Source organism: Lactuca virosa, chromosome 4 (assembly GCF_052849685.1).
Source record: "Lactuca virosa cultivar CGN04683 chromosome 4, Lactuca_virosa_CGN04683_v6, whole genome shotgun sequence".
NCBI classification, from domain to species: Eukaryota; Viridiplantae; Streptophyta; class Magnoliopsida; order Asterales; family Asteraceae; genus Lactuca; species Lactuca virosa.
Window position 1 is genome coordinate 134,116,433 of NC_136429.1, and position 8,668 is coordinate 134,125,100.

Sequence of the window (8,668 nt, forward strand, 5' to 3'; positions counted from 1 at the left end):
AAAGAAAGCTATAAACCAAGGGGGAGATTGTTGGGTCAAAAATATGGTTTATACTTTGCTTTTCTAGGAAAATGTATTTTTATGTAATGTTTATGAGTTTACGGTCAGATGGTCTGTTTACGGCCGTAAACAGGTTTACGACCGTAAACCCTGTTTACGGCCCAATGGGTGTTTACGACCGTAAACCCAATTTGCGGCCCAGTCCAGTATATGTAGGGGTGAGGGGTGTGAGGAATTGGGTGATGAACAGAAGAGAGTGTACGGAATACAGAGAAGGGAGTGTGTGTTAGTGTGTGTGAATCTTGTAAGGGAACTTCATTCTAATCAATTCAAACAAGATTCATATTATTCTTCTTCTCATTCTCTTCTATTTGATATGGCATCATCCGTTTGATTGGGATTCCGCACCATCAAACGGATCTGATTGATACACAAGCAGATTAGGGACTTACAAGCACCACCACAGTCACTACCACCAATGGCGACCTCACTACCGACGGCAACGCCACTACCGCCAACGGCGACTTTACCACCGTCATCACCTTTGGCGACGGATTGTAGATTTGGAACCATCATTACCTCTTCTTCGTTGGATCTCCAATGTACCTTTGCCATCTCCTCCTGCTGGTGAACTATTATCTTTAAATACACAAGCTCCAAACGATTCCAGATCTGTGATTTCCAGCTCAAATCTACAATATTCGCCTCTAGATCTAAAATTTTCTACTGCAGATCTGAAGTGTCCGGGTCCAGATCCACTATCTCCGACGATTGTCTTTCATCTATATCTTCTTTGGTGAGCTAATGTCGCCAACCACACCAAACAACCACCAGATCTATAATCATTGTTGCGAACTACTGTTATATCCCTCGAATAACAGTTATCACCGCCAAAATACCAAATCTAACTTTCTACACCTACAAATCTATGATGTGTGATTCGTTTCTGACTTCCGACCTACCTAAAACACCAAAAAACATTGCATGTTGTCGTTCTATCTATCTATCTATCTATCTCTCTCTCTCTCTCTCTCACGCTCTTCTCTAATGCTCTAACATCAACGACCTCCTTTCTCCAACTCTATACTTTAGCGAGCGATGAGGATTTACCAAAACCGCCTTCCTCTAGATATCATTTGTCTCTGATTCCTCCAGATCTGCTTTGTCTCCGACCACCTCCAGTTATCTTGTTCATCTCTGACTACCAAGGTCCTTCAGACGTCGCAACTTATGCTCAGATCGATGCATTTCCCATTGTCTTCGCCGACCCTCATGCTCTATACCTTTCCTGATATCAAATTATGTCCTTCACGATGCGCATTTTGTAAATCCAATGGAGTTTGACTCAAATCGAGGTAATATGACTTAAATTTACTTTTGTCCTTGAAGGTTTAGTGTTCTGATGCAGATTTTGAACATAAAGTTATGATTTTGCTTTACCAATGGTTTTAAATATCAGTATATGCCTTTAGAAAAATAATAGCTTCTTTCTCCTATGGAATTTTTTCAAGGTGTTTGATTTTTATAAATTGATTGTGCATTATATCTCTATGATGCATTTTTTTATCGTCTTTTCTTTGTGTTAATGTGTGATTTTGATGTTTTAATCTCTCAATTGTTGTCTACTTTTGTTAATCTTAGTTTTATCCGTTGTTAAGTTGTGAATGTAGAATATTTTTAAATTAAGTTATGAATTTATTGTATTAAACTGTAAATTTTGTGTATTAAACTGTGAATTTATTGTATTAAGAGCTTTAATTTGATAATATGCCCGTGAATGCATAATTTTGTGTACTAAACCGTGAATTTATTGTCTTAAGTAGTGATCTTTGTGTATTAAGCTGTGATTTTTGTGTTTTAAACTGTAAATCGATTGCATTAAGCTGTGAATTTTCTATTTAAATTATTAATATTATGTATTAAACTATGAATTTTTTGTATTAAGATGTGAATTTTGTGTATTAAACTGTGAATTAACTGTATTAAAAGTTTTAAGTTGATAATATAGGTGCGAATTTATATTGTTTGTGTATTAAACTGTGAATTTATTGTATTAAGACATGAATATTGTTTGTTAAGTTGTTATTTTTTTTGTTTTAAACTGTAAATTAACTGCATCAAGCAATAAATTTTATATTTAAACTGTGAATTGACTATATTAAGTTGAAAATTTTGTGTATTAAAATTTGGTTTTTGTGTTTTAAACTATAAATTAACTTCATTAAGCTATGATTTTCTGTTTAAAATGTAAATTAACTGTATTAAGCTATGAATTTTTAATGAATTTTGTGTTCAAATATATATGATTAATGTATGAATGTTTGCATTAATTTTCTTATGAACTATTGTATAATGGATTGTATTATCTTATGTTGTGAATTTTATGTATTAAACTTAAAATGGGATGTATTAAGTTGTATATTAATTTTGTGTTAAAATATGAATGAAGGTATGCATGAAAATATTAAATAGTGTATTACTGAATTAATATGTTTATTAAACTGTGAATATATATTTTAAATACATGATATATTTTTTTAAGAAAATCTACAATTTAGAAAAAAAAATTAATTTGTCAAGGTATAATTCTATTTTTTTATTATTAAAATTTTATATATTTGGCTACAAAAATGAAATTGTATGCGTTAAAAAGTATTAACAAAAAAAAAAGAACTACAATGTCTGTTTTATTAAATATGAATACGACCAGAAAAATGCTATTGAATTTGGTGTTAGTCCGACAATGGTCCGATGGTGGTCCGACTATGGTCCATCGATGTTCCAACAACAAATGGTAACTAGTTGTAAACTAGGAAATGGAAAAGTATGCTTAATATAATATTAATGTTTGATTTGTCCAAAAAACCCTTAATGAAAACATTTAAAAAATATTGTTTTTAAGGTTCTTAACATTTTTAGGTTTTCATTTGAACCTCTCTCTCTCTCTCTATGTGTGTGTGTGTATATATATACACACACATAGAGAGAGAGAGAGTTGATATATGTTGAAAATTCAAAAATTCATGAAAACATAGCAGTTTACCAAAAAAAATACTGAGACATCTATTTATTTACTTATTTTTACTTTATAGACTAAAATTGTAAATTCACTGTAAATAATTTGAAAAAAAATCATTTTTTATATTTTTCAACGAATTTGATAATATATAAGCGAATTTTTAGTCTTTATAGTAAAAAATATGTAACAAAATATATTTTTTAAATAGAAAAATTCGCCGGTTTTTAGGAATGTTTGAGTTCCAAATTGATCATATATATATATATATATATATATATATATATATATATATATATATATATATATATATATATATATATATATATATATATACTAGTCGTTACCCGCGCAAAGCGGCGGCGTTAAATAGTTTATTGCATCAATTATTTTCATTCGGAAACATATTATATTTCAAGGAACACGAGTTACTTTTTGACTAATCATTTCATTTCGGTGTTTATTTGTCATTATTGATTAAAAATAAATTTACATTGATTTCTCTATATTAATATAGATTATTGATTAAATAGCCGATTAAATCTTTGTTTTTTCAGTATAATTACGATTTATGTTTTTTTTGTCACTGACAAATCGACGCCTAGACGGAGACCTTTAATCGATCTAGGCGCTCTATTGAGGTCAAACAACTAATTGACGTCTAGGCAGAGACCCTTAGTTGTATTATAATTTATTTAAAAAAAATTTAGATATTACCTATCCTAACAAAATTAATAAATGTAACAGTTTTTATGGTTATTTTTTGTTATAATATAAATAATTTATTAAAAAATTATATATAACCTAAGAAAATAAATATTTGAAATTTTTTAAATTTTTTGGTGTATTATTTGAAATTTTGAAAATTGACTTTTGATTATCGTGTAATTATTACAAACATTTAAGTATTATTATTTTTAAAAGTCTAACAAATATGTAGAAATTGATTCATATAACTTTATTTCATCAAATACCATAGATGAAGAAAGTTTCAAAATGAGCTTTATTTCCTTCGATGGAGAATTTAAATAATTTTAAACTTTTAATTGTACTTGTTAATGTATCCTAAATTGACATAAAGTACTTAAAATGTGTTTATGTAGTCTAATTTAGCTTTAATCTATAGTCAGAACCTTAATCAGATAACCAATGCAATTTTAATTCTTTATCTATTCATTGTTGAGTTGACTTTTGTTTTCAAAAAATACAATCCTAGAATAGTTCACATGCAATCGTAACTTGTTCAAGTGTCAAAGATTTAATTAACTATTATTAAAAGTTTCATCTTATAATATCAAACTAATTTATTGAAAACAAATTATTTTACATACTAAAGAATTATATGATTATCACCGTAACCACTTCATCCAGATATTAATAATCAATCATACACTGCCATAGTTAAGACATATATCCAATAAAACCAAGAATATTATTCAAGGATGGACCATATATGGAAATAAACTCAATGGTGATCAAATAGAAGCAAACCGCCTCAAACCTCCATCCCTCCTTGTACTCACCTGCATGTCAGTAAATTTCAACTCATAATAATATTTTTATAAAATACATATGCACATGTCTATTTTTTTTAAATGTCAATTCAAAATAGCATATCCCTTCATGGTAGAGCCAAATTTTAATCCATCCTCCCATGTTAACTTGGCTAAAACAATAAAAAAATATTTAGTGATAAAAGTCTCAAGTAGCAGAACCTATCCACACTCATATAGTTGGTCACATACACATACATAGTCACATATTAACTTACAACCTGAGGATTAGATAGAATAAATCATAAGGGGTAACTATCTTCTTATCCTGTAAATAGCAATTTCACTTTCATGAGTCTCCAATACACATACATAGCCACATACGCTCTCCATGATTAAAGACCCATCATAAAAAAACAGGTATACCTTTTAACCGTTGTTCCTATTGTTGTATCATCTATTGTTCTTGTTGTTGTTTCTACTGTAACTGGCAGTTGATGTGTTATTATTGAAACTAATGTTTCAGGAGCTAAATCTTGAGCTGCTGAAACTGATCTGCAGTTATAATTAAAAAAAAAAAAAAAAAACTCACACAGACTATGAGTCATTGAAAACAATCAAGTCAAGGAGCCAAGATTTTTAATATGGTCTTAACAAAAACACAAACTCATACAATCTATTGTTCAAATTCAAGTCCTGTAAAGAAACTTGAAAATTGGTTTTAATCACAACTAATTTGAGGCACAAAGGCCCATATCATATTTAGAACAAAAATGAATAAGAACAACTTCAAAGATTAAAAAAAAATGATCATTTCAACCTTGCATTAACCAAGGTTACCGATCGGGTGCCTAGGTGGATGGGGTTAGATGGCAAGCACGATTGATGTTAGACATCGGGGATGAATAAAGGGTATGAAAGGCTTGTCTTTATTTGGAAGGGGCTGAAGGGAGATTTTAGGAGAAAATAAGATCTAAACCATGACTAAGAAATAATTCAGGAAGATAGAAATAATGTTTTATATATATATTCACAAAAGAACAAAAAAATGTCAACAAAACCTGGAGAAGAGGCTATACTGTGGCGACGGGGTTGAACCGAGAATCGTGATTTTTTTTTATTCGGAAAATGGATTGCATTTTCGTGGGTGACCACAACTGATGTAAACCACTTCCATCCACAACATGTCATGGCTCCCTACCTAAAGAAAAAAACAACATAAATCACATTTCTACCCAAGGGTATTCTGGTCATATAAGTACCCAACCAATGACATTTCTATCCCTTAAAATTTACAAATTAAGAAAATGTTAAAAGGGTTGAAGGGTATTAAATACATTTTCAGCAACTAGAAACGCACAATGGTTTTTTCTTTTTCTTTACGTTCTTCATAAAGAACATGATCATAGGACTTGCGTTCCTCTTGTAGATTTCAATATACATGTTCATGGCATTCTATCATGTTAGCTAAGCATATATATCAACAAAATTCAAGTTTGCAGAACATGAGTACATGTAGTCAAACAACATCTTAACAATAGATTTCAAATTCAAGTTTGACGGAATTTTTTATTCTATTTGGATGTATCAGTAAAACTTACTCTGTTGGCAATTTAGATAGTTGAATTGCTCAATTTTGAAACCCATTTTTCTATCACCTGCAAGACATCATAAAACAAAGAGTTTAAGAATCCCATCTAAAAAGACCAAGAGGCAACTCATATAATAAAGTTGCTATAATCCCAAATTAGAGTTCCCAAAACCACAAATCCAATGCAAGAATAGATGAAAATATAATATAATACTTCATAAATAGAAACGATGAGTTACCTTCTATGTGAGGATCACAAATGAATTTTCTCATGCAGTCAACAAAGTTGGTCCCATTAGAAGGATCCCCACCAATGCCTACACATGTGGATTGCCCTAGCCCAACATCAGTAGTTTAATACACCTGTAACAAATTGAACAAACAAACCATTCAAAAAGTTGCACAGAATCAAAATGTTTTCCTAATTCAAAATAAGCAATTAAAATTAAACCAATCATAAAAACAACTCAAGCATATCTAACCGCTTCATAAGTCAGTGTGCCAGACCGAGATGCAATACCAATGTGCCTTGGTTTATGAATGTTATCAGACATAATTCCAATCTTGCATTCTCCAGGGCAAATTTGTCCAATCAGTCGATTTTTTGACTGCTTAAGAAGAGCAGCATTTACCCCAACCTGTATGCATATATTTAAAAAAAGGGACAAAAAGTTAATATTATTCTTAGAATGAAAGCACAAGTAGACATGTCGCAAAACTTTGTTATTGCCATATTGAAAACCATCAAAACTACTAGCTACACCAGTTTCAAGTAAATATGTAAATAAATAATATAAATTCACAAATTTATAAGGAAATATATAAACAGTCACATACGTATAGTGAAATGGGATTTGGAGTTAACAAATGAAATAGCTAGGTCAAAAACTTTACCTGGAATCAAAGAGAATCTAGGTCAAATCCATTTAGATCCGAAAATTTTAAGTAACAAAAACCATAAATTTTTATTTTGGAAAGAAGATTACAAGCAAAGAGAGATGGCCAGGCGTTGAATCAGAGACAAAATGGGAAAGATGATTTGATCGGAATAGAGAAGGAGAATGGTGGTGGGTGCACCCGTGGAGGTGATTTAGGGATTTTCTGAGAAAGGTAGGAAGAGAGGAGAGCAACGTTAGTTGGTTGTTGGTGGCGGCTCTTGGTGGCAACAACGTTTATGGTGTAATTATCAGTCCCATTAATGGTTGTTTCAACAACTAAGATTAACCCTAGAAAGAGAAAGGAGGAAATGATGTAGTTAAACACGAACACACAGATTCACGAAAAAGAATACATGGGTTGGTGTCGTTAGATGGCGAAATGATACGACCAGTGAAGGAGATGGATAATGGTGGTGTGTGGGCATAGTTTTAGTTGAAGGGGGTAGGTGGTTGATGGCGGCATTCAAAGTTTATCTCAGTACGAGATAGAGAGATAGAGGAAGCCAGTAATATAGTTTCGAGTTGGAGGAAGGTAAGGGAGAAGTTCAAGAGGAAGTTGCGAGATATATGGGAGCTCGCCAGAATCCACATATATTTGCCATGATCTCGGATACAACAAAGACTGATTTCGGGTCGATAGCTGTATTGGGAAAGATAAGGAACAGTTCAATAGATGGTTGATACTTGTATTTACTGCATTATTATTTGGACAATTTAAATTATAATATTATTATATTAATAGTTTGTTGTACTTTAAGCTTAAACATTTGAATATTTTTAAAAATAATAAGGTTTGTATAATAATATAGTAATATATATATATATATATATATAAAGAGAGAGAGAGATTTGAGATATGTTGAAAATTCAAAAATTAACGAAAACATAGCCCTTTTAAAAAAAAATACTAAGACATCTGTTTAATTAATTATCTTTACTTTATAGACTAAAATTGTAAACTCCTTGGAAATAAATTTAAAAAAAAAATTATTTTTTATATTTTTTAAGGAATTTGATAATATATAAGCGAATTTTTAGTAAATAAATTAAAACATATGTATCAAAATATATATTTTTTTTAAATAGAAAAGTCTGTGGATTTTTAGGAATCTTTAAGTTCTTAGAGTAAATTACACGAATCGTCCCTGGTGCGAATGTTAAAATACACGTTTAGTCCCTATTTTCAACTTTTAACTCGGACCGTCCTTTGCTAATTTTAAATTTGCACGTATTTTCAACTTTTAACTCGGACCGTCCTTTGCTAATTTTAAATTTGCACGTTTCGTCCCTAATATTAACACCATTTAAATTTTGCTATTAACCCGCATTAAATGACAATTTTACCCTTATTGACATATTTTTATCTTTTTTACTTTTTCCCTGATACTTATATTAGTGTAAAATATAGTCGAACCTATGACCACACCTCACACCTCTCACCCCTTCCCCACCCCCAAACCCTGCAGTCTCAGCCTACACATACACCTCCGATGGAAAAAAAATTCAACCCAAAATAATACAATTATCAAACATCAAGAATAAGACCTGCAAAAACTGTGAATCATAAATTACTTCAAACACCGAGGGTTTAGATCAATCACAAATTCAAATCAATCAAAGGTTTAAAACT

At 30.8% G+C, this 8,668-nt stretch overlaps 1 long non-coding RNA gene across 1 annotated transcript; it reads right to left on the reverse strand.

Moving 5' to 3' along the window:
• Positions 1–4,420: 4,420 nt before the first annotated feature.
• Positions 4,421–7,641, reverse strand: LOC145168509 (uncharacterized). The gene is made up of 5 exons (XR_013741902.1): positions 6,995–7,641; positions 6,583–6,738; positions 6,340–6,463; positions 6,111–6,167; positions 4,421–5,710 (listed from the first exon to the last, which is right to left on the reverse strand). It is a non-coding gene; the product is annotated as an uncharacterized LOC145168509 (long non-coding RNA).
• Between the last annotated feature and the right edge of the window lie 1,027 nt (positions 7,642–8,668).